We start from the raw sequence: 27,196 nt of genomic DNA, 5'->3' as shown, positions 1-27,196 counted from the left end.
CTTTTAAATAACTGGTGCTCAAGCAACTGGATATTTATAAGCAAAAACACCACCCTCAACCTAAACCTCATATCTTAATGTGAAAATTATCTTGAAATGAATCATATTTAAGTTTAAAATAAAAATTTTTAAAAACCTTAACTCAGGAAAAAGTCTTCAAGACATAAAACTGGAAAAGTTCTTAACCATGACATCAAAAATACGATACAAAAATAGAGAAGTCAATAAGTTGGTCTTAAAAATTTTACTCTTGGAAATCCCATGTAAAAAGGATTTAAAGAAAAGCTATACATTGGAAGAAAACATTTGCAAACCATATACTAAACAAAGAACTAGTACCTACAATATATAAAGAACTCTCAAAACTCAACAGCAAACACCAGCCATACACACACAATTAGAAAATGGACAAAAGACGTAGAACATTTCACTGAAGAGGACATATGAATGACAAACAAGCATATGAAAAGATGATCAGTATCACTAGATATTCAGGAACTGCAAATTGGAGCCATGATGAAATGCTCCTATGCATTAGTACAGTTAAATAACAAAAACATTGACAATGCCAAATTCTAGAAAGGATGCAGTGAAACTGGGTCTTTTATACATTGACAATGTAAGATATAATAACTCTCAAATAGTTTGACCATTTCTTATAAAATTAACTATATGTCCACAGTACAGGCAGCAATTGAACTCTTTGGCCTTTATCCTGGAAAAATTAAACATTCACACAAATCTTACAAATGACCATAACAGCTTTATTTTAATAGCTTCAAACTGGAAACAACCAAAATATCCCTCAACAAGTGAAAGTTAAACTGTGATACATCCCAGGGTTACATTAGTATTCCTTAAATACCACTTACCAATAAAAATAAACTGATACACATAGCAACTTAGATCTCAAGGGCATTATGTTAAAGAAAAATCCAGATGACAGATACTACATGAGTCCATTTATATATAATTCTACAGATGGAAAACAGATAAGCTGTTGCCAGGGGTTATGCAAGGTTAAACATGGGGAGGGGTGGATGAGAGAGACTACACAGCAATAGCACCAGCATGATGGAGTAGTTCTCTATTTGGGTTGTTATAGTTTTATGATCTACATATATGATAAAATGACATATTTACATACATTATACTAATGTCAAATTCCTGATCTTTATATTGTACTACAATTACACAACATGTAAATATGGAGGGAAACAGAGTAAAAGTTATATGTGATCTCTATACTATCTTTTCAATATTCCATTAGCCTATTATTTTTTAATTTAGCAGTTGGACAAAAAATTTGAACAGACACCTCACAAAAGAAAATGCATGAGTGGCCAAAAAGCACGAAAATTATGCCTGTCATCATTAGTCACTGGGGAAATAAAATTTAAAACCACAATTAGATACCATGACATATGTACAATGGCTAAAATTAAAGAATAACAATAACAATGTTGGTAAGTATGTGAAGCAACTCAAACTTGTTTGATCACACAGGAAAACAGGTAGTTATTTCTTAAAAATTTAAACATGGGGACACCTGGGTGGCTCAGTGGGTTAAAGCCTCTGCCTTCAGCTCAGGTCATGATCTCAGGGTCCTGGGATCGAGCCCGCATCGGGCTCTCTGCTCAGCAGGGAACCTGCTTCCTCTTCTCTCTTTGCCTGCCTCTCTGCCTACTTGTGATCTCTGTCTGTCAGATAAATAAATAAAATCTTAAAAAAAAATTTAAACATGGTACCAAAATATGGAAAGAGCCCAAATGTTCATTGACAGATGCATGGATAAAGCAGATGTGATTTTATAAACACACACACACACATGCGCACACACACACACACACACACATACACACAGAGGAATATTATTTAGCCATCAAAAACCTGAAATCTTGCCATTTGCGGGAACTAGAGGGTATTATGCCAAGCAAAATAAGTCAGAGAAAGATAAATATCCTATGATTTCACTCATATGCAGAATTTAAAAACAAAACAGGTGAACATAGGAGAGAGCAAGGTAAAATAAGACAAAGGAGGCAAATCATAGGAGACTTGTAACTATAAGAAACAAATAGAGGCTTGAGGGGAGGTGCATGGGGAGAAGGGGTAATTGGGTTATGGGCATTAAGGAGGGCACTTAAAGTCATGAGCATAGGTGTTGCATGCAACTGATAAATCATAAATTCTACCTCTGAAAATAATATATGTTAATTAAATTGAATTTAAATAAAAAATTAAAAAATTCACCCTGAAAAAAATTTAAACACAGTACATTAAAACCTAAATATGGACAAATTTTATATATAGAATATATGTTATAGCTATATGCATTTATATATAGGTATATGTTCTGTATAAATTGCCATAAGACACAGAAAGCATAAATGATCACAAATAGGAATGAAAAATGTGTCACAACAGAAGAAACAACAGAGCAAGAAAATGTATTTTCAACATACAACAGAGGATTAGCTTTGCCTCTGTAAAAGAATTTGAAAAACAGGTAGAAAAATAAATTTCATGTTGAAATGCATTTCCCAAGAGGAAATTAACATAGGAAAAGGTACTCAAACTGTTCAGTTATGAGGACTGTGTAAGTTAACATTAAGTACTCATATCTTATTTCACTACCACCGGAACAGAAAAGAAAATGAAATATCTCAGGCTGTCAAGTTGTTTTGGATGGAAACTTCCATGAAGTACTGTTAAAAATGCATATGAACACTTCTGAAATTGAAATCACAGTTTTTAGGAAGGTTGAAATTTGCTCACCCAATTGCCCAACAACTTCGTTAGGTATGTAACATGAAGATAATCTTATACTTATGTAGCAGATTATAAATAAAAAGACCTTTACTACAACATTATTTCTCATTGGAATATGGAATATGGAATACCAGATTTTTCCTATTAACAAGGGATAATTTTGAAGCACTTATGCGGTAAAATACATTTGAATGAATTAATGAGACCCATTGGCATGAATGTAGTTTTTTTAAACATTTTAACATCTTAATTTTTTTCATGTTCCAACATTCATTGTTTATGCACCACACCCAGTGTTCCATCCAACACATGCCCTCTTTAATACCCACCACCAGGCTCACCCATCCCCTCCCCTCCCCCTCCTCCACAACCCTCAGTTTGTTTCCCAGGATCCACAGAAAGTGGTTTCTAACGTAACACTGAGTTTAAAAAGCAAGTTCCGGAATTATCGAGTCTGGAATGCTCGTTTCGGCAGCACATATACTAAAATTGGAACGATATAGAGAAGATTAGCATGGACCTTGCGCAAGGATGACAGAATTATCTAGCAAGGCATCATTTCTATATTTATGGACAGTAAAATTATAATACATTCTGGAAGAATATACTTGTGATTTTTTTATGGCGACTGTCCCTAGGAAAAGAAGGAAAGACTAGAGAGTGAACTAACCTTTAAAGTCGAGCCGCAGCTCCTTTCCTATCTCCCTATTTACTACCAACAACCCATTCCATTCTTCCCGGCCTCCCATGACTGGCTCCTGGTGCCCTCAAGTATTCTTTGGCTTTTCCATTTACCAAGATACCCGATCACTGACACATGGGGCAAAGCAGAGTACAGAGAAAATAACATGCGAACAAAAATTGCTTGCTGAATCTTTGTTATCTCAGAACCAAAAAGGTTTTTTGCTTTGTGGTTTTCTTTGTTTTTGTTTTGTTTCTTTGTTTGTTTTAGAGGTCATGTTGCCTAGTGGGCTTCAAATTGTGTTCTGAGAAGCCCTGAGCTCCTGAAGAGCTTCACTGGGCGAGGAAATTCTTGGCACCTAGGACTCGCACCCACCACCCCGGATTGAAGCAGAGCAGTTCTGACTATCTGCTTTATAACTGGGTCAGTGCTCTTAAAAAGGAGAACAAAAACCCCTGGAGTTTAGGCATCGACTCTACTTTCTTATAAGAACATAATAAAGTCATTTTCTTGCAAGATCACGTAACTCTTCTATGTTTAACTGATTTGACGTTTACAGAACTTCCGGTGCAACAGGGAACTGTTAAGGAAGGTATGTAGGAGCCCTAGGTTCCTAACATCTACCTCATCATATCATAGAAACAGGAGGACGCTTTTTCAACTGTCAGGTCAAAATGAAATGATAATTATGCTTCATTTACCAATGCAGCAATTCTGGTATAAATTCAGGGAGAAAGGAGAAGGTCGTGCTCGCTCCATCAAATTTTAGTGTGCATCACTCTCTGCTCTCTCACCAGGAAGAGTAAAAGTCATCATCAACTCATACAGGCAGAACTCTTTGATTCATTTATCCTAGCGATAACCCTGTAAATAAGCATTATGTGTTAAAGAAAGTGCAATGGGGTGTGCGCTTTTGGAAGGCAACTGTTTAATATGAAGTTGCCCGAAGAAGAACTAAGTCATCAAGCTTTCCATCCTTGCCTGTTAGCTATGTAATCTCTAATGGAAGTCATTCATGAAGCTAATAAGTTCTCTGCAAGGAAGTCACTTTAAAGAAAAGGGGGGGAGGTAAGTAATTATATTAGGCGCCAAAGTTCATGAGGAAGAAAATTCACAACAAAACAACTCTGATCTTTGCTCCAGGCTCTGCTTAATGGTCCAGAAAACTAATAATCATTAATTTTCACAAAAGATGTCATATGGCTAGAGCTATAATGTTCAAATAATATTCAATTACATTTTTCTTCTGATGAGTGAAAGCCTCTTTTAATCATTTTGAAACCAGTTACCACGAAACTCATTATTTTATTCTTGTAATCTCTTCACTACAAGTCTTCAAAACATAGACAGGAATTTCACTTCCAAGGATATACACTGAAAACACAAAAGTTGGTTTTGCATTCAGATCTCATTCGACCTAACAAACAAAATAATGACATTTTTTTCTACCCCTCCTGGCACAGATTTTTGTCAAGTACTATTTGTCTCTTGAAGAATTTCCCAGATTCAAATCTATCTATTAATATTTCTACTTTTAACAGAAGGCCTGCAACCATACTTAGGACGTTTAGAACAGACCTCTTCTTGACGGCTAATGCCTAAGGAAGATGGTGTCGCCACAAAACAGAGGGACTTTGATAGGGAATGTTTTTCATAATCCGTCTGAACAGATTTGGCAGAAAGCAAGGGATTATTCACTCATAGTATCTCCGGCCCCACCCCTGCAATTTATAATCCACACTATTTTAGGATTCTACCTCTTATCAAGGAATGCCTGCACACACAGTACATGGATTATTCTGAAGATTAAAAGCAAAAGTATTTCTATTAGTCAGAAAATATAGTTTGTCCAAATTTTGCCTCTGCTGGCAAAGAACCTCAGATCTTTAGCTCTGGGTTTTATAAACCTTTAGTTGGAGGCTAAGACAGCCACACATGGAAAAGATCCGAGGAAACATCCATCAATGCAGGGGTGCAGAAAATAAAAAAGGTAGTGGGTTATCCTCATAAAAGGTGGAGAGGACAGGAATCACACTCTAGGTAGATGAATTGGAAGTCTGCACCCACATTCCAGGTTCTGACTCTCATTCCATAAACCAGATTTCCTCCCAGATGAATGTTTAAAAGAAAACAACCCCAAGATCGAACAGCCACATGGAATGCTCCCTCTTTTGAATTTGCTGAGGAGTGCCTCTGTGTATAGCGTTGTTGGAATCTGTAGTATTCCCCATAGCAGACTCATTCTCCCGTAATCACGGAGTCGAACCATGAAGAAAAATCCAGCTGACTGTATATTTTTACCTCTTTAATCTACTGCCAAGTTTTCCATCAAAATAATAGAAATGGAGAGAAAACATAAAGTTACAACTAAATGAAAGACAAGCCCCTCTCCTTTGATCACCAATAATTCTTACCTAGGTTTGGAGGTAAATCTACATTCTATGGCAGGGTGGAGAGGAAATCTGGTACACTTGGAGACTACTACATACTTGATAATTTTTTCTTCACCTACATTGTGATTTTAACTTAAAGGGTTTGCTAAAATACATTTTTGTAGAAGTAGCAGAAAAACTATTGTCAAGCCATGATCTTCAAAAATCTGCTACAGAATCAAAAACAAAAGAGGCTTGAAAAAATCTATCTGAAGCACGTTTTACTGTTTTGCAAGGTGTGGTATCACACAGTCACAGAAACCATCATTCTCTCTTTTGCTCATAACAGTTCTCAGTAACTCAGTATAAAGGATTAAAATTTCAATTCCCTCAAGATTCAACTCAAATCCTCTAATGAGAACTTTCATTTCAAACGATGTTTTGCTCTTTTTATATAATCCTAGAATGAAAATAAAGAGGGCTTAAGAGATGGTCTAATCTAATCTCACGTTTCCTTAAAAGTAGACAGCAAAACCATCTGGAAGTAATGGGAATAATGCTATTTAATATAAAAGTTTGAGAGAAAACTATTTCCTGTACGTGTTGTCTATCACTCTAATACCTTTTAAACTAATAGCTGAGTTTTCATTCTGTAGGAAAGCAGTGTCATTGAAAGCCAATTCTCCTCCAGTACTCCGTTGTTTTCCAAAGCTGGGTTAATATCACAAATTTTAAAGACTGCCTTATTTTACTGCCTCTCTGCAGATTGTGAGCTCCTTCTAAAAACGGGAGCCAGGTGATCATCTTTATAACAAGTTCTATATTTTAATTCCATGCCTAGCACATACTTGTATACATCAAGCAATACAAGTGTGTCAGACACTACGTTAGACAGGCTTGGAAATGTCTGTATTGATTTTTGAATGATTATCATTTATAATACAAGTTTTCTTTTGTTATAACCTTTCCCATACCCTTGTACCAAGTAGTCTTTATTTTCAGCCTTATTCTGTTCAATTATTGGTATATTAAAAAAACAAAAAAGTCAGGGGCACCTGGGTGGCTCAGTAGGTTAAGCTTTCAACTCTTGATTTTGGCTCAGGTCATGATCTCAGGATTGTAGGGTGATGACCTGTGTTAAGTTCCATGCTTAAGCCGGGTGTCTCCTTGAGATTCTGCCCCTACCCTGACTCATTTTTTCTCTCTCTCTAAAACAAATAAATATTTGGAAAAAAAAAAAATCAGAAAGTCAGACCGTGACTTAGGTATTTAATTTTTACATGGGAAATATTTCAAATAAAGAAAACCATCAAAAATATCAGTCACAAGTTGGTTTTTTTTTTTGTATCAATGAAAACAAGTACTTAAGTGATATATTGGCTAACTTTCTGATATTGTTTTTCTAAAAATATATTTCATTTCAACATCGTCAGTTGATGTTGTTTACTAAACTGTGAGCTACTTTGGAGAATTTATTTTTCTAGGACTGCAACATCATTCTAAAAGTATCTTTCATTATACAGTATAGGACCATATAGGAAGGGGGGAAGCAAGGAGTGTGCTTTTTCTGTCTTCTCCATCTTGCCTAACTGCTACTATCAGTACCATCCTTGATGCAACTTTCACTGCTATCTAATGGCCATTAAACACGTGTTGGGGAAGATCATCAAAAAGACAAAGGTTACTCGATTTGTGAGCTGGACCAGGGCATTTGGAGCCTCCTCACCCTCTTCCCTATCCTTAGAATGTGGATTCCATTTGCCTTCCTGTTCCCAGAGGCTGTTTCAGGGTCATAGTCTTGAGATGGTGATGTGGTGTTGAAAACACCTGCGCAGTATATATGACTGAGCAAAACTTTAGGGCCTCTTTATGAACTTTTAAGAATTGGAGGGTGGCATGGGGATCCATTTACTTTGCTGCCACACAAGACAAGGCTCATGTGGAGCCTTATTCAAGCTCCCACCCACCAAAGTGGAACGGTCGGACTCTTTCTTTAGCCTCTCCCAGTCCTGAGTACAGGAGCAAATTTCAGATCTGAAAAGCATCCAAGAGGGTTGCAAACCAACAACACAACCACCAATTTGACATTCTGGCCAGTCTAACCCTGAGTCATATGGTAGTTATCTATTAAATATCTTCTCAGAGGATGAATGGAAGAAAAGAATGACTGGAAAAAGAAACTTGTTGGTTAAAAAAAAAATATGAAGACCTATGAAACAGAAAGGATTCACTTTATTGAAAGGATGACTTTCCTGTTGCAACTAAAGAAAATAAGAGAAAAAAAATGTGTGTGACATGATGCTTCCAAGCTACTTTGATTCTAAGCAAGCCCATCACAAGCTGTTAAGCTTTCAAACCTTAAACACTTCAGCAGCAAACCTGAAAATAGTTTTACTTGATGTATTTTTTAAGGGTTAGAAGACTTTAGGTGGTCCTTAGGGTATTTTGAGTTCTTGTTTTAATATTTATTCACTTCCAGATGACTGGAGGACAAATAATTCATTTTTATAAGAAAGGAAATTATCTACCCTGACAACCCAAATTCTAGGCTTCAGATCCTGCTCTCTATGCATCATCTCTTAATGCTATAAACGTGAATCTCAGAGGTCTTATAATTCTTTCTCATTCCAAATGAAGGCAAATGCTTCTGAAATAGATTCATTACATTACTTATATCTACTGAGTCAAGGGATCTGAAAATACTGCTATACCAACAAATAGAATTATTGTAGCTCATTACAACGACACCATGAAGGATGACTCTAGTACATGTTGCAGTCATTGGATTTAAGAACAAAATATCTAGCTGGTGACCATCCTTACTTGAGTGAAACCCAGGCATCTCAAATTCAGTTAAGTTTAAAAACTGAACTCATCTACTGTTCTGCTAATCTTACTCCCATATTCTCTTTGTGTAAAGGATGGCAAGGCTTCCATCTAGTCATGAAGTCAAAGCCTTGAAATCACCCTCAATTTTCTATTCCATTCATTCCATTCACCCCCAAATTCAGCTAGTCATTAAATTTGGTTGAAGCATCTCCTAAACCTCTCTCTTACACTCTTCCACCCAATCCTATCACTACCATAGTTCAGATTTTCTTGATTTCTGAAACAGTATGATTTTCCTGCTCCTGTACTTTTGTCACAAACCAGAAATGTCTTTTGTCATTGTAGTAGAGGGTGTTGTTTGATTTCAAGCGTTCTATTCCTTTCCCATATGACTGCTTTATGATAGGACACTAAACTTTTGTTTAAAAGTGAATTGGCCAAAAACATGTATATCTTCTCCCTTTTGTCACTTAAGTGATAGTAAGATTAAACATATAAAAACTTTAGAATCAAAGAAGCAACATTAAAGAACCTGAAGTGTAAACTTTTTCCAAAGAACGCTTCACAGATTCCAGACTATAAAGTGTTGGGATTGGGGGGACAGTAAAGAATATAGACCAAGAGAAAGGAGCTGAAAGCAAGAGAATGATTTCCTATTTGAATACAGTATTCGGAGCCTCAGGTCCTGTTCTCCACCAGGCACAGTCAAGCTGTCCCTGCCCCAGGAAGGAAACTCGAGGTTTATTCTCATAGAAAAGCTGAGAAGTATGGACCCCAAAACTCCAGGTAAATGATGAGAATGAGATAAAAACAGCAAAATTAAATAAAATCCTTTATATGAACTACTGAACTATCAGACCCCTTGCTCAATCTACTTCCAGAGCCACAAAAGCAGGGAAATGCTTTTTCAAAACTGTTCAATTAAAGTTTTGAAGGGCCGGGGGTGGGAGGTTGGGGGAACCAGCTGGTGGGTATTAGGGAGGGCACGGATTGCATGGAGCACTGGGAGTGGTGCAAAAACAATGAATACTGTTACACTGAAAAGAAATAAATTAAAAAAAATAATAATAAAGTGTTGAGAAATATAGGTGAGAAAAATTTCTCAAAAGTCAGAACAAGAAGGGGCACCTGGGTGGCTCAGTGGGTTAAAGTCTCTGCCTTCGGCTCAGGTCATAACCTCAGGGTCCTGGGATCAAGGCCCTCATCGGGCTCTGCTCAGTAGAGAACCTGCTTCCTCCTCTCTCTCTGCCTGCCTCTCTGCCTGCTTGTGATCTCTGCCTGTCAAATAAATAAATAAAATCTTTTTTAAAAAAAAGTCAGAACAAGAAGAAATGAGCAATGAAAAAATGAATTTAGAGACAAATCCTTGATATCCACTCTCAAGTTAAAATAATTCCACAGAGAAGAACAAAGAAATTTGTGGAAAATAAATCAACTCAAGGACTTAAGGGGGGAAAAAGCTACTATGGACAAAACCATCTCCAAATATGAATATGATTCCTCCAATCCCCCCAAATTTTTTTTGAAGTCCTATGGATTCCTTCTCAGAAAGTTATTGACCTCCACAATTACAAAGAGCTAATTACAAAAAGAAATAGAGTCAAGGAAGCATATGAGAACAATAAAAGCAATTCCCAGGATGGTTCTCAATGGACATCCCAGGAAGAGTGATGGAGGGATCCAGATCAATGAGCCAATAATATTGATAGTTGTCTGATAGGGTATGATGGTCCACATATGGAAAAAAATGACTGGGTCATGGAAATTAAGCAAATGAATGAACAAGGAAATTGATAATTCTAAGTAAAATGAAAGATGTTCAAGTAAATTTAACAGAAGAATTCTCTTGAGTTTAAAGTAAAAGCTATATTCGTATCATGGTAAACATAAATGAGAAATGTGAAATAGAGAGCAATGGGAGGGTGAGGAGAGGAGAAATATGTTGAGTTTAATGCATATCTACTATTAAATCTACTAGTTATTGAGAATCAAGGGCCAGCAATATAAGCCATTATTTTGATATATGGAAGCCAAGATACTTTTGAGAGGCTGTTGTGAAATAAAGTTCTTTAAAAAAAAAAAAAAAAGAGAGAGAGAGAGATAGAAGAAAGGCCTACTCTAATTCCATTAAATGTCTTTTATTTCAAGGATTAATACAATACATTCTTGAGCTCCTTATTGCTGGAAAAAGAAAAGTGAGGGATGAAGGAGGAAAATCCCCTGGATCCCTATGGGATTAATTTATTAGAAAACAACAACAACATAAAACTACTCAACATGTAAAAGTCCTTTGAAGAAAATTGAGGAAAACCACCAAATATGCTAAGAGCCGAGGACGACTACCCTTTGGAAGATGTACCACAGGAGGCAGAAAGAAATCCTCAACCTTCTAAAGAAGCCAGGAAACAAAGGAAATCTTAGAGGACAGCTGACTTGACCTGACTGGGGATTTAATAAGGACATTCCCATGAGGCATCTGGACCTTAAAATAAGAGGTGCAGATGTGTTGGAAAGGCTTAGGGGAGAGAGAAGAATAAGCAAGTTTGTGATGATTCACTGGAAGCAAAGACATTCATGTTGTCATCCTTATCTCATGTCCTTTAGGCTCTTTTCTTTCTTTCTTTTTTTTTTTTTTTGAGGGGGGAGTTTGATATTAATATCTGGCTCTTGGTTTCTTTCTGTTAACATTTTCTGCTGTATCTTTGACCTTCATTTGACTTTTACTCATCCGGTGAGATTCTGTTTTGCTAAATTTCCTTTAGTTTCCTTGGTACTAGAATCTCAGCAGATTTTGTATTTTGACCCATTTTCCAGCTTTGTTTTTCAGTTGGAAAGTTTCATGCACATATGTATGAAAATATATTCATTCTATATTGTAAAGTAAAATGTAACAGGTTGCAAAGCAGTATATTTGGTGTCAGTTCACATATGTAGGATTAAATCCCAAATGGTGTATGTACACATACATACATATATCAGACACTTAGGTGCTTATTTCTGTGTGATATGAGTTCTTTTTGCTTACATGTATTTTTTCATGAGCATGTGTCACATACACATGAAGAATTTATTTTTCCAGGACTGCAACATCATCTTTCATTATACAGTATAGGACCATATACGAGAGAGAAAAAAAAAAAAAAAAAAAAAGCAAAGAGAGTGCTTTGCCTAACTGCTACTATAAAACTAAAATTTTATAAGTAAGAGTCAAATAATTTGCAGCAATTTTATAATGGCAAAGGCATTTATAATGGCATTATAAAAGTTCCTGATGGAAGAACTAAAAAAAAAAAAAAAGAAAGAAAGAAAGAAAAAGTAAACCTCAAGTTACCTCTGGTTCTCTTAGCCAGAGGAACAAAACTGACACTGCAGAAAATAAATAAATAAATAAATAAATAAAACAGTAAGTTCTCTGAATATGTAAATTTTAATGATGAATTAGGTCAATTTTGTTGAATTATAAGTCCTTCAAGCAAAATTTTTACTTAATCCCTTTATAAGTACAGACAACATCTTACATGTTTAGTTGTTAATTCCAGCATTCCTCAGTCATTTGTGTGGATTTCTATTTCTCTCTGATATGATTTTGCTGCTTCCTCAAAGATTTCTTTTAACATTTCTTGGATTGAGATCAGCTAATGTCTTTTATGCTCTAGCTGCTTTTAAGTTTGTTTGTTTCTTTTTTATATTTTGGCAAAAAAAATCAAATTTATATATAACCATAAAAGATCCCAAATAACCAGCAGAATCCTGGGGAAGAAGACTTCAAGCTATTATTATAAATCTCAAGTAATCAAAATTGTATGGTACTAGCATAAAAACAGACAAATAGATGAACAGAACAGAATGAAAAGCCCAGAAATAAACCCATGCATATATGGTTAATATTAGTTTTCCATGTATGAGAAGAAAGCCAAGAATATTTAATGCAGAAACGATAGTCTCTTCATAAATAGTGCTGGGAAAATAGGATATTCACATCTAAAATAATGAAACTAGACGCTTATACCACCCACAAAAATTAACTCAAAATGGATTAAAGACTTAAATGCAAGACCAGAAACCATAAAACTTCTAGAAAAAAAAACTGAAAAAAAAAAAAAAAACACTCCTTGACATGGGGCTTGGAAAGACTTTTTTTGGATATAACACCCAAAGCACAAGTAACAAAATGTAACAAACAAGGGCAAGTATATCAAACTAAAAAGCTTGTGTTTAGCAAAAAAACTATCAACAAAATGAAAAGACAACCTAAGGGATGTGAAAAGTATTTGCAAACAATTTATCTGATAAGGGGTTAATATCCAAAACACATAAAGAACTCCTGCAACTCAACAGCAAAATCCAATCCAATTTAAAACTGGGCAAATGGAACCAAGATGGTAGAGTGGGAAGATCCTGAGCTCACAGGGACATAAGAAAACCTACAGTTACATATAGAGCTATCTCTGAGAACAAACTACAGAGGAACAGATTAAAACCAATTAATAGTAAAAAGAAAAAGCACACTGATTGGTAGAAGGGGCAGAGACAGTTTTGTCAATACCCACACCTGTGGTGTGACAACACACATGCAGGAGGGTTAAGAAAGAGGAGTCCCAAGCTCAAAACTGGTCTTCAAGTCCCTGGGGACAGGCATGGGGAAGACACCTATAAGGTTTGGTCAGGAGAGCTAGAGAGCAGTAGGAAATGGAGATTCTATTTTACGAAGTGTGCCTACAATCTCACTTGCTCTGAGTCCCAGGGCACAGGCACCATTTTGAAAAGTACCCAGGCTCTATCTGAAGGAGATCCATTGACTAATTTTAGGGTATGTGCCAGACGAAGAGGTATCTTCTGGAAGAATCTTCGAGGACAAAAGCACTGGCATGTACCTTCCTCCATCCCACTTGTCTTTTACCTAGCTGGCCCAGCACCATTGAGCACCATTTCTGACACTCTCAATCTACTGTGCTAGTCCTGCTTACTCAGCACCAGAGCCCCTCCCAAACAGCTCCCTACCCCAGGGCTCTTGGCAGGCTCCCACCCTAGTGCTCCTGGTAGATAGCCTTGTCTGCCACCAGAACCCATCCCAAGCACGATTGTCGCGGGGGGCCAGCACCACTCTCTAGAACACCTGTAACTAGCCACAGCCAGACCTCATGGCAAGCCATGCACAATGCCTAAAACAGCTGCAGCCAGGCTCTCAGCTAAATGGGCCAGGGATCAGTTCTACTCACCAGCCTGGCCATAACAGTTGTGGCCAGACCTTGCAGAAAGCCATGCCAGGGAAGAGCTCTGCACACCAGATTCCACACCAGTTGTGAACCAGCCACAATAGAATAGTGTACACAAGCCACACAGGGGATAATCTTGGGGTACCTGCCTCAGGTAACCAGGTAGATTTGTGCTATTGGGCCCCACAGGACACCTTCTGCACAAAGCTAATCCTTTAAGACTGGGAGAGCTAATCGATCTACCTAAATCACAGAAACAGACTTAGCAAAATGAGGAATATGCCCAAATAAAAGAATAAGACAAGGGGCACCTGGGTGCTCAGTGGGTTAAAGCCTCTGCCTTCAGCTCAGGTCATGGTCCCAGGGTCCTGGGATCGAGCCCCGCGTCGGGCTCTCTGCTCCGTGGAGAGCCTGCTTCCTTCTCTCTCTCTCTCTCTGCCTGCCTCTCGGCCTACTTGTGATATCTCTCTCTGTCAAATAAATAAATAAAATCTTAAAAAAAAAAAAAAGAATAAGACAAAAATCTCAGGGAAAGAACTAAGTGAAATGGAGATGAACAATACCAGACAAACCGTTCAAAGTAATGGTCATAAAGAAGTTCAATGAACTCAAGAATGTATGAACATAATAAGAACTTCAACGAAGATGGAAAAATTCTAAAAAGAATCAATAAGAGCTGTGAAAGACAGTAACTGAAAAATACCCTAGAGGGAATCAATAGCAGATTTGATTAGCTATCTACAAGACAACATAGTAGAAATTAATCACAAAGAACAGCTAAAAATTTTATGAGGATACTTTAAGGGAACTCTGGATAACATCAAATATAGGAGCATTAACATTATAGAGCTTTCAACAAGGGATGATAAAGAGAAAGAGATCAAAAACCTATCTGAAAAAAGAGCCGACAAATTCCCTAACCTGATGAAGGAAGGAGATACCCAAGCCTAGGAGGCATGGAGTCCAGAATAAGACGAATCCAAAGGGACCTGCAGCAAGACACATTATAATCAGTGTGCCAAGAATTAAAGAAAAAATATTAAAAGCAACTAGAAAACAAAACAAAAACAAACCAAACTACTTATACAAGCCATCTCCCACAAGATTATCAGGTGATATTTTAGTAGAAATTTCATAGGCCAGAAGGGAGTGGCAAGATATATTAAAAGTACAAAGTGCTGGGTCACCTGGGTAGCTCAGTCAGTTAAGTATCTGACTGCAGCCCAGGTTATGACCTCAGGGTCCTGGGACTGAGCCCAGCAGCAGGCTCATTACTCAGTGGGGAGCCTGCTTATCCTTCCGTCACTCCTACTGCTCACTCTCTTGCTCTCTCAAATAATAAAATATATTTTTTTAAAGTGAAAAATGCTAGAGAGCAATAGCACAAGCACAAGAAAGGAAACTTTCAACCAAAAGTACTAAATCTGGCAAGATTATCACTCAGAATTAAAGGAGTGATGAAAGCTTCTCAAACAAAAGCTACAGGTTCATCAACATCAAATCAGCCTTAATAAATGTTAAATGTACTCCTGTAAATGGGAATTAAAATGCCAAAATTAGATATTTAAAAATTATTAGAAAAAGAATTCTCACTAGTAAATATAAACATATAGTAAATGTAGTAGACCAATCTGCTACATAGCAACTATGAAGGTTAGAAGACAAAAGTAGCAAAAATTATCTAGACACAAAATAATTACTTAAGGAATACACCAAATAACTGTCTAAATATGTCTAATAAATAATTAATAATAATAAATAATAAATATGTCAAATAAATGTCTAAAATATGACATCAAAAATATAAAGATGGTGGGGGAGTAAAATCTTGGTGCTTTTAGAATGCACTTGGACTCAAGCAACCACCAATTTAAAATACGCTGCTATATGTAAGGTACTATCTGTAAACCTCATGATGATCACAAACTAAATACTGGAAATAGATACACAAAAAATAAACAGAAAGGAATAACACTAAGACACCAAATCATCAGGGAAGAGAGCAAGAAAGAAACAGAACTACAAAAACAATCAGAACACGACAAAATGGTGGGAAGTATGTATCTGTTAATAACTACTTAAAATGGAAATGGACTAAATGCTCCCATCAAGAAACACGGGGTGGTTGAATTTTTTAAAAACCCACTTATATGTTGTTAACAAGAGACTCACTTCAGATCTAAAGACATATATAGAAAGAAAATAAAGGAATAGAAAAAACATAGAAACCGAAAGCTAGCTGAGGGTTATACACATGACAGAATAGACTTTAAAATAAAGACTAACAAGAAAAAAAGAAGGGCATTACCTAATGATAAATCAAGAAGATTTAACACTTATAATTATCTATATACACAACATAGGGGCATCTAAATATATAAAGAATATATTGACATAAAGATAAACGGACAGTATAAAATACCAGGGGATGTTAATACCCCACTTCCATCAATGGATAATTCACCCAGGCAGAAAATCAGTAAGAAAACAGTGGACTTACATGACACAGACTAGATGGACTTAATATATACATAACATTCCATCTGAAAACAGAACACATTCTTTCAAGTGCGCATGGGGAATTCTCCAGGACAAATCACATGTTAGGCCACATAACAGTTCTCAATAAATTGGAGAAGGCTGAAATCACATCAAGCATCTTTTCTGACTACAATGGTATGAAACTAGGAGTCTATTACAAGAGGAAAAAAATAAACTAGGAAACAAAACTACGACAACAAAACCATGAAGGATAAACATACTATTACGCAACTAGTAAGTTAAAGAAATCAAACATGAGATCAAAAATACTTTGGGACAAATGAAAACAAAAACAGTTCAAAATCTGTGGGACATAGCAAAAGTAGCTCTAATGGTTACAGGGTTATACAGGACTACCTAAAGAAATAAGAAAAATCTCCATTTATCAGTACACCTAAAGGAACAAAAGAATAAACAAGTTCCAAAGTTAGAAGAAAATAAAGATTAGAGCAAAAATGAATAACTTAAAAATGATCAGTGAAACTAAAAGCAGCTTTTTTTCTGAAAACAAACAAAACTGACAAACTTTTAGCCAGACTCAAAGTAAGACAGGGCCCACATAAACAGAATCAAAAAAAGAAAAAAAAAAATGATACCAGAAAAATACAAGGGGTAGTAAGATACTACTACAACTATGTCAACCAATGACACGACTTAGAAATGAATTCCTAGAAACATACAGTCTTCCAAGACTTAATCAAGAATAGAAAATCTGAACAGAATGATTAGTAATGGAATTAAATCAGTAATCCAAAAACTCCCAGAAGTCCCAAGACCAGATGGCTTCATAGATAAATTTTAAACATTGAAAAAGTTAATACATGTACTTCTTAAACTATTTCAAAAAACTCAAGAGGAAGTAATGCTTCCAAACTCATTCTGTGAGATCAGCATTACCCTGATACCAAAACCAGTCAAAGACACCAGGAAATAAGGAAGGAAGGAAGGGAGGGAGGAAAAAGGAAAGAAAAGGAAGAAAATTATAGGCCAATATCCCTGATGAACACAGAGGTAAAAATCCTCACCAAGATATTACCAAACCAAACTGAAAGATACATTAAAAAGATCATATACCATAATCAAGTGAGATTTATCCCAGGGATACAAGGATAGTTCACTACTGCAAATTAATCAACATAATATACTACATTAACAAAGAAGAGTAAAATTATCAACCATGTCGACAGATGCAAAAAAAAAAAATGAACTTGATAAAATTTAACATCCATTTATGATAAAAGCTCTCAACAAAATTGCAAAGAGGGAACACACTTCAACACAATAGAGGCTATATATTACAATGCTATTGCTAATATCATAACCAACAGCAAAAGGCTGAAAGCTTTTTCTCTGAGACCAAGAACAAGACAGGCATGTCCACTCTTACCACTGTTGTTCAACATAGTAATAGAAGTCCTAGTCACAGCAATCAGACAACAAAAAGAAAAGGCATCCAAATTGAGAGAAAAAAGTAGAACTATCACTATTTGTAGATGGCATGTTACTAGATATAGAAAACCTAAAGATTCCATTAAAAAAATTTAGAATAAATGAACTCAGTGGAATTTTAGGATACAAAATTAACACATAGAGATTTGTGACAATTTCATCAACAATGAAGTGGAAGAGAAATTAAGAGAAAAATCTTATTTACACTGCATCAAAATACCCAGAAAGAAATTAAGGAGACAAAAGACCTGCGATCTGAAAATTATGAAACATTGATGAAAGACACTGAAAATAACACCAACAAATAATAGGATATACCAGGTTCATGAATGAGAATATCATTAAGATGTCTGTACTATCCAAAGCAATTTACAGATTCATACATTCCCTATCAAAATACCAATGGCATTTTTCACAGAACTAGAATAATCCTAAGATTTGCATAAAACCGCAACAAGCCCTAAAGGGCAAAGCATTCGTGACAAAGAACAGAGCTGAAAGTGTCACTCCCTGATTTCAAACAATAAAATACAGTAATCAAAATAGTATGGTAGTGGCACAAAAATAGATGTATAGACCAACAGAACAAAACATAAAGCCCAGAAAGAAACCCATGCTTATATGGTCTATTAATCTTTGACAAAGGGAGACCATAAAGTGATACGAAGAACTCACACACCATAATAGCAACCCACCCCCACCCCCACAAACTACCTAGTTAAAATTGGGCAGAAGATTTGAATAATCATTTCTTTAAAAAGCAACAGATAGCCAAAGACACATGAAAAGATCCTCACCATCACTAATCACCAGGGAAATGCAAGTCAAAACTGCAGTGAGGTATGACCACACACCTGTCACGATGACGATTAATAAAATGTCAGTAAATTACTACATTGGTGAGAGAAAAGGGAAGTGCTGTGGAGGAAAGGGAACCCTCAAGCACTGTTGGCAGGACTGAAAAATGGTGCAGCCACTGTGGAAAACAGTATGGATGTTCCTCAAAAAATTAAAAAGTTCAACTACTGGGGCACCTGGGTGGCTCAGGTCATGATCTCAGGGTCCTGGGATCGAGCCCTGCATCTGGCTTCCTGCTCAGTAGGAAACCTGCTTCTCCCTTTCCCACTCCCTCTGCTTGTGTTCCCTCTCTTGCTGTGTCTCTCTCTGTCAAATAATAAATAAAATCTTAAAAAAGAAAAGTACAACTACTATATGATCCAGGAAAATGACATTGTATACACACATGTGTGGAATATTACTCAGCCATTAAAAAGAATAAACTCTTGCCATTAACAACATGGTATTGTGTTTAGTAAAATAAGTCAGATCCAGACAAAAGTCTTATGATTTGACTTGTACGTGGAATCTACAAAATAAAACAAAAGAGAAATGTACTTATAAATACAAAGAGTAATCTCATGGTTGCCAAGGGGGATGGTGGTGGAGGTATGAGCAAATAGGATAAAGGAATTACAAGGTACAAACTCCCAGTTGTAAAATAAATAAGACATGGGGATACAAGATGCAACATAAGGAATTTAGTTAATTGTAACAATTTTGTATGTTGACAGATGGGTGTTATGTTTACACTGGTGATCACTTCATAATGTATATAAATGTTGAATCTCTGTGTTGCACACCTGAAATAAAGTATTGTATGTCAACTACACTTCAAAAAATAAATAAATAAAGAGTAAAGGATATGAACAGATACTTTTCCAAACAAGATATACAAATGTCTAACAAGTACATTGAAGAGGTGTTCAACATCGCTAACCATCATGGAAATGCAAATCCAAATCATAAAGAAATATTGATATAACCTCACATCTGTTAGAATGGTTATCAAAGAGATAGAAGATAGCTAATCCTGGTGAGGACAGGGAGGAAAAAGAGACCTTATGCACTGTTGGTAGGAACGTAAATTGGTGCAGCCACTATGGAAAAAAGATCTAGGTTACTCAAAAAATAAAAATACAACTACCATATGACCCAGCAATTCCACTGCTGGGAATATATCCAAAGGAAATAGAAAGACCATGTTGAAAGGTATCCACACCCCCACGTTCACAGCAGCATTACTACCAATAGTCAAGATATGGAAACAACCCAAGTGCCCACTGAAAGATTAACAGATAAGTTGTGGTGCTTATATACACACAATAGAGTACCATTTAGCCATATAAAAGGAAATCCTGTCACTTGTGACAACACAGATGGACCCTGTACTAAAAGTCATATAAGTCAGAAGAAAACAAATACTCTGTGATGTCACTTATATGTGGAACCTAAAAAAACAAACCCAAACTCACAGAAAAAGAGATCAGATTTGTGGTTATCAGAAAGGACATGGGATGAAGGTGGTCAAAAGGTACAAACTCAGTTTTAACACGCATAAGGGATGTAACGTATAGTATGAGGGCTATAGTTAACACCACTGTATGGTATATATGAAAGTCTTCAAGAGGAAATCCCGAGTTCTTTTTTTGTACATATATGAAATACTGGATATCAACTAATTATGGTAATCATTTCACACTATATAAAAGCCAAGTTATTATGCTATCCAACTTATACAGTGCTGTATATCAATAAGATCTCAAATTTTTTTGAAAATAAAAATTCAAATGTATTAACAAGGAAAGTGAAATCTTTATAATTTTGAGTCACCCTATGCAAGAATGGGAGGTGTCTTTTTTTTTTTTTTTTTTTGGGAGGTGTCTTTTTATTCAAAATGATTTTTTGTTGAAAAATGCTTCTGTGTCTGTATCAAACTACATTCTAAAATTTATTTTCAATCATCTTAGGGACTATAAGAGTTTTTAGTAATATAACATGCAAAACAGAGATAACACACCACATTCTACGTGGAAAAAAAGACCAGTATCTTAAATGCTAATATAACTTCTATACTTTTAAAAAACCCTATAGCCTAATTAACCAAGGCCTCTGATGAAATTTTATCAATGTCAGCTATAGAGCAATGCTTTGGGCAGTGAGAAAATGCCAGAAACACAGAATCATTTCTTTCTTGGACCTTCCTTTCAGGGCTCTGTAGGGAGCCAGATCTTTCCCACATAAACTACAAAATTTCTTGAAAGAGAAATAGCTTCTCTCTTCTTGAAGAGGGGAGTGGGAGGCTGATACAAGCAGTGAAGTCAATGGTATGAAATAAAAACCCTTCAGGACAGAGTGGAGGAGAAAAAAAGTAAGTTTGTAGCCATTGTAATGGAATAACAAGACACATAGATGTACTGAAAAAAATTTACACATATACGCCCACTCTTTGCTCTCACACACATACAGAGAGTACAGAGGATGACAAGAAAAACTGATCAAGACACAGAACAAGGTCGGTCTGAGGGACAGAAGGAAGACAGCACAGCCACCCTTGCTGCAAGATCTTCAGCAAGCTCCCTGGGCAAGTGAAGCCAAAGCATCTGGATACATTAGATTTCCAATTAATTGTAATATTTAAAAAATTTTCTCCATTGCTGATACTTCAGTTATTTCAAAAATATTGTGTACTACAAGTACCAGATTGAGAACCTAAAATGGTTATATGAAAAAAATGCAAATCTGGTTGGTTCCTACTGCTCATTAGCCCCTGGTTCTGGGACAGACCAGCATGTCCATCTACCTCCATTCTACTGGTTCTGCCTGATACCCCTAATGGGCCAAGGAGAGCCTTCAAACCTCACCTGTAGGTCAGGCATAGTGAGATTCAAGCAAAGTTCTGAAATTGTATGTATTTTGGATAAGGGGACCACCAGAAGAGGCTGACCTCCCTTCTGGATCCAAGTCTGTGCCTAACTTAGGTGTGACCAAAGACAAACCTTTGCTGTGCCTTGGTTTATCTTTTTGATCTGTCAAATGAAAAGGATGAAAAGGACACCTCTGCCACCTACTCTACCAGCATTGCATAAAGAGAGATTATTAACATGAAAATACATTAAAGAGAATAAAAAGCACTGAAAAGATAAGGGAACCCAGAGTGGGTTGGTACACTGTTTCCCAGCACTTGCCAGTGCCTCCTAATTAGAAAGAGAGGGAACAATTACATAGCTTTCAACCACATTTGTCACACATCAGAAATACTTTCAATGGCTGAGTCACCACTCTGACCACAGTTGTATGTATGTTAGACCATTTTAAAGGGCTGGAAAAAACATCTGTGTTCCACTAGCTGAAGAGACTTCCAAGCCCCCATAACTGGGCAGACTTTGGAATGAGGTCATCCCCACGATGCTGGCAGGGGAGGCCAAGAAGATGAAGAGGGTATGTCAAAAGGAAAAAGTGTCATTCTGGAGAAGATTCTGCAGACACAGAAAAACAGTGTCTTATATTTAACTACAGAACCAATATAATGAAAGACTTCATGCTTATGTCTATCCCTTTTTGGACCTATTTGAGTTCATGCCCACGAATACTATCTTATGAGGAACTCAGTACTTGGAAGTGTTTTGCAGCACAGAGATCTGGGAAATAAGTCTACACCAAAGTCTCAAGTGAAATCTCAAGCAGGTGAAATAACTGAGTGGCCCACACTGGGCTAACACCACCACCAGGGCCTAGGAGCTCTGCCCCCTCCATTTCTCTGGGTCTGAGATTGATTTCAGGTAAACTGCCCCGGAGAAATGGATGAGACTGGGGATAAGGGTCTTTTAGGACCACAAAGTCTCATTTCAGGACGCTTTTCCAAACTAGGGGAGGTGTCCCTTTTCCCCACCTCTGTCAGCGTTGGGACAGATCTGGTTTCAGTCACTTATGTGCTACTACGCATTCATTTGGGGTCAGGAATCTTTCATCCTTTGGGTTGTCGTTTCAGTCTTCTAAGTAGGGAAGTGGAAGGTCTTACTTGGTATTAAGATCATTTCAGACATCAACAAATGGGTGTGGGGGGGCATGTCTGATGGCCCTCCAGCCTCACCACGCCTGCGGGGGAGGCAGGTCCCCAGAGGAAACACGATGTAGCCGCTCACCTACTTGAGGGTCATCTGGGGTCCATGGGTAGGGGGGGCTTTCATGCCTCCCTCTAGAGCTTGCTGCCTTACCTGCTCCCCCTCCCGGAGTGGCCAAGGCTTCGTCCAAGTAGCTCTTGCGACAACGCGGGCTCCGGGCTCCGCTCCTCTCCGGGTTGGGCCGCCTGCCCCCTTCACCCTCCCTGTGCTCTGCGAGGCTCCTTGGCTCAGCCTCCACTTCCCCTCCCCCAAGACTTCCCCCAGGTTCTCGGAACCTGTTCTCACCTCCCTCCTCAGGGCCCGACCTACGGCCTGTTTAAGTTTCTCCACCCACTCACGCTTCCTCGTGCATTTCTAGGGTTTTCCTCAGTGGCGCAGTTATCCGCAGGGGCCGGGCTGGAGGGCCACCGCTCTAGCCCGCCAGCACCTGGATGATACCGTGCGGGCGACCTGGCAAGGGGAGGCACCGGCAGGGTCTCAGGTGGGAGCCAGCGAACTGAGATCTGGCCTGGCTCAGGGATAACTGGGAGTGGGAGCCCCAGTCATCGGACAAACAACCGGCTGCAGGTGTGCACGCTTGTGCGTGCGGGAGAGGATGGGGCGCGCATCAGCCCCCAGGGGAGAAAGCTGTTGGCAATATTTACGGGTCCTGCAATACCTAACAGAGAAGGAAGAAGGATCTAAAAGCTGGGTTTGGGCTAGAAAACCACTACCAGTTATAATGTTTATAGTCTTCTCCAATCACCAAGTACTCTATTAAATACAAAATATAATAAAATTAACTTACAAAACTTTCTCATTTGTGTGGAGCAATTTGCTGCTTCTTTGTAGAAGAGATTATGAAATGTGCCCATCTCCTTTCTTGAATTTCTTTTGATGGCTCTTTGTTCATCAGAATTTTCCTCCAGCTTAACCCTGAGGAAGCCCAGGATCCCTTTTCCTTTGTTCTGTGCCGTTAGAATCCCTTAGTTGAAAGTGTTTTATTAATGATTTATTTGCAAGTCTTTTCAGGTGTCCTGATAAGATTGTAGTTTGTAAACCATACCTCTGACACCAGTAATTAAAATGAACAAATATCAATTTTCCATTATCCCATTTATTCTATGTGTACTTATTGAATGATGACTGTGAAAGGTACCATGAAGAATTTCAGATGTTAGGGCTCAATTTATTACAGAGCAAAAAATGAGTAATTATTTACTGGTACATATATCAGTGAAATTGTTCTCAAGCAGGTAAGACGATTTAGAAGTTCCTCCTCTATGCCAATGCATTTGAAAGCTTGGTCTTATAAAATAGTAAAAATAGCAGCTACTAATTATTAAGCACGTTCTCTCTAGAAGTGCAGTGCAAGGTTGAATCTACTTTTTTAAATGTCTTTAATTTTTATAAAGACCTTAAAGGAATTATCTCAATAGCCTTAATAAGAAACCTGACTTCTCCTGAGATCACATAAGCAGTAAAGAGTGATGTCCGGATTCTAAGAAAGAAATGTCTTATTCCAAAGCCTTTCTTATTTCACTTAACATTTTTACATACTGTAAAAGAAATCATCGTTCTAGCCACTGAAAATTAATTGAACAACTTCTGTCATTAGCTCAAGTAGTCAAATCACCTGCAAATGTTTCTTCTTGCTTCTCAGCAAAAATTTGGGTACAATATCCTGAATTTAGTTCTTCTAAAGGAGAAGGAAATTAATGTTTTATTATACACCTACGACATAGAAGACAGCATTTCACATTTACTATCTCATTTATTTTTACCCAGACCTTGTAAGCTGCGTATCATTACCTTCATTTACAGATGGGAAACACAAGCTCAAATAAGTGATTCCGCATTAACCCCATAAGCTGTAAAGTCTGTGTCTGAGAAGGTGCAAGTAATTATAAAGTCAGTGTTCTTTCAACAGCATCCTGCTGTGTGCTACAGCAGCAAAGAGTTGAACGATGCTAAAAGGATAATCAGTCTTAGGATGTAACTTAACCTTCTGACATTTACCCACTGAAGTGTAATTATGTCTTTGGCTTTTTAGTTAATTCTAAAATGCTGATGGGAATTGTCATTTTTAGTTGCCTAAATTCTGACACTCACACCCTGCTCCAAAGCAAATATCAGTAGCCTTATCACTTATTGGGTAACTTACCACCCCCCCCCCAACAAATACACACACATATACACACAAATACAAATCTGGATCCAAAATGGACCTCCACAAAGAGATCAAAATCGTATTTTCATAAATTGTAGAAAGAATAAAGAGAATGAAGAGTTTTATTGTGCAAAAGGGTAATATAGAGCGATGGAAATAATATGACAATCAAAATATCCATGGTGCTTTTCACTAAATTTGAGCAGATTCTTACATTTCCACAAAAGAGCAAAGGGCTAAAAATATCCAACAAAAAACCAGAGCTATAATAAATATTATTTCATGTGATAGTTAAAGTAATTAAGATTGTTAATTTGGTTTAGAGATAAATACCCCAATAGAACAGAAGAGCATCCAGTAGACCCTGCATAAACATATATGGTACAAGACAGAGATAGTACCATGAATCAGTGGAGAAAGAATGGAAGATTGAATAAATTATGTTGAGATAACTCTAAATATATGAAAAAAAGAAAATTGGGTTTCCATTTTATGTTATCCCTTTATAAGTTTAAAAAAATAGAGAATTATCCCTAGAAGGACCTTCCCAATCTGCTCTACCTGGCTCCATCCAGAGCACTGAATTTGTTGTGACTCATTACTGACCTCTGTACTGGTAAAAACACACTCACCTGTATTGTTCTATAACAGTGCAAATTTAAACCTACATCTGAAATATGGCAGAAAAACCTTCTTAGCCATTTAGCATATATGAAAAGAGGCTCTATAGGAGAGAGACTTATTTTTCCTTAAAATTTCCTTAAAATTCCTGTGTCTCAACATAAATGTTGGTCTTACCTTAACCCTCATTTTGCAAGCAAGTTCTTCCAACAATGATCTCAATGTTATTTTGATGAATTCTTCTTAGAGCTGCTTTATCAGGAATCTACAACTACCAGTCTCATTGCTAGACACAAGTATTTCAAATCCTTTGTAGACCAAGAAGAATGAACAAGTAGATCAACTATTGGATGAGCTGTAGATAGACTTGAGGCCACAGCACCGACTGGGCATACCCCTAGAATTTGCTATAAGAATAAGTGAGCTATTTAAATTCCTGGGCCTCCAAGATTTTCTTCCTAGAAAGGAATGCATTACATTGGGCCCAAGATTCCTTTACAAGTTATGGAAGGAATAAATGAAAAATGTCAGAAAGTCAACAAACTAAACAAAACATCATGCATAGTACTTTGTCAGCATCTCAAAATCTCTTAAAAAGATTTGTCCCAAGTTCCCCGTTAAAACAAAAAAAAAAATTCTTACATTTTGGTAAAAATAAGATAAATCTATATCCCCTATAACTTTGAACTATATTGTTAAAATTTAAAAAAAGCAAACTAACAAATAGTATACATGGTAAAATAGATCATTTTAAAAGAGAAATGGACACTAAGATCAATTATGCAAAGTGATCATCTTCAGGGAAGGGGCAGTGACTATCTTAGCAAGCTACATGTTTATTGGGTCTTTCATAAACATTTGTAGAATAAATGCAATACTAGACTAGAGCCAAAACCAAACTAGTATGAGGACACAGAAGAAGAAGGTCCAATTATCTCTGCTTGGGACATCAGAGTGTTCATTCATATCCTTTATTATATCCTTTATAATAAACCAGTAAACATGTTTCCCTAATTCTGTGAGCCATTTTAGCAAGTTATTGAACTCAAGGAAGGGGTGTGGACACCTCAATTTATAGCTGACCTATCCGAAGTGTAGGTGACGGCTTGTGAATGGTATCTGAAGTGGGATCGATCTTGTAGGACTGAGCCCTTAGCCTGTGGGATCTGCTGTGTGAGAACTTAATTGAATTATAGGATGCTCAGATAGTGTTGCACAGGATTGCTTGATGTGTGGAACTGAATTAAAGCTGTAAGCTATTCCTCCAAATCACTAGTAGCTGCTAAAGAGAGTAGCAGCTACGGAAATTCATTTCATAGACCACAAGAGTAACCCCTTCACTTCATTTCTAAATGAAGTATAAACTCCAAATCAGCATTCAAGGCTCCCATCTATCTTCCTTAGTGTGGTCCCAATATTGCTTTCCTATACCTCTTCCACTCATATGTGGCTACTCTCCATGCCTTTGCCTAGGATTTGCCCCTCTGTGCCTTTATTTACTCTAATTCCTCCACATAAAAAGACCAATGTCTCAACTCCATGTGGCCTTTGTATCTTTCAAGGCTCAGGTCAACTGATTTCATTTCAGAATCTCTAAACAAAAT

General features: G+C 37.1%; 1 protein-coding gene and 1 non-coding gene across 2 annotated transcripts in view; one reads left to right on the top strand and one right to left on the bottom strand.

The window, feature by feature from the left end:
- Positions 1-27,196, bottom strand: part of UNC13C (unc-13 homolog C) — a 612,072-nt gene that overhangs the window by 481,252 nt on the left and 103,624 nt on the right.
- LOC116592132 lies at positions 3,232-3,339 on the top strand. Its single transcript, XR_004286324.1, has one exon. It is a non-coding gene; the product is annotated as a U6 spliceosomal RNA (small nuclear RNA).

This window comes from Mustela erminea, chromosome 5 (genome assembly GCF_009829155.1).
Source record: "Mustela erminea isolate mMusErm1 chromosome 5, mMusErm1.Pri, whole genome shotgun sequence".
In the NCBI taxonomy this organism is placed as follows: domain Eukaryota; kingdom Metazoa; phylum Chordata; class Mammalia; order Carnivora; family Mustelidae; genus Mustela; species Mustela erminea.
The sequence above is the reverse complement of the archived record's forward strand: the minus strand, read 5'-3'. Positions and strand labels throughout refer to the sequence as shown.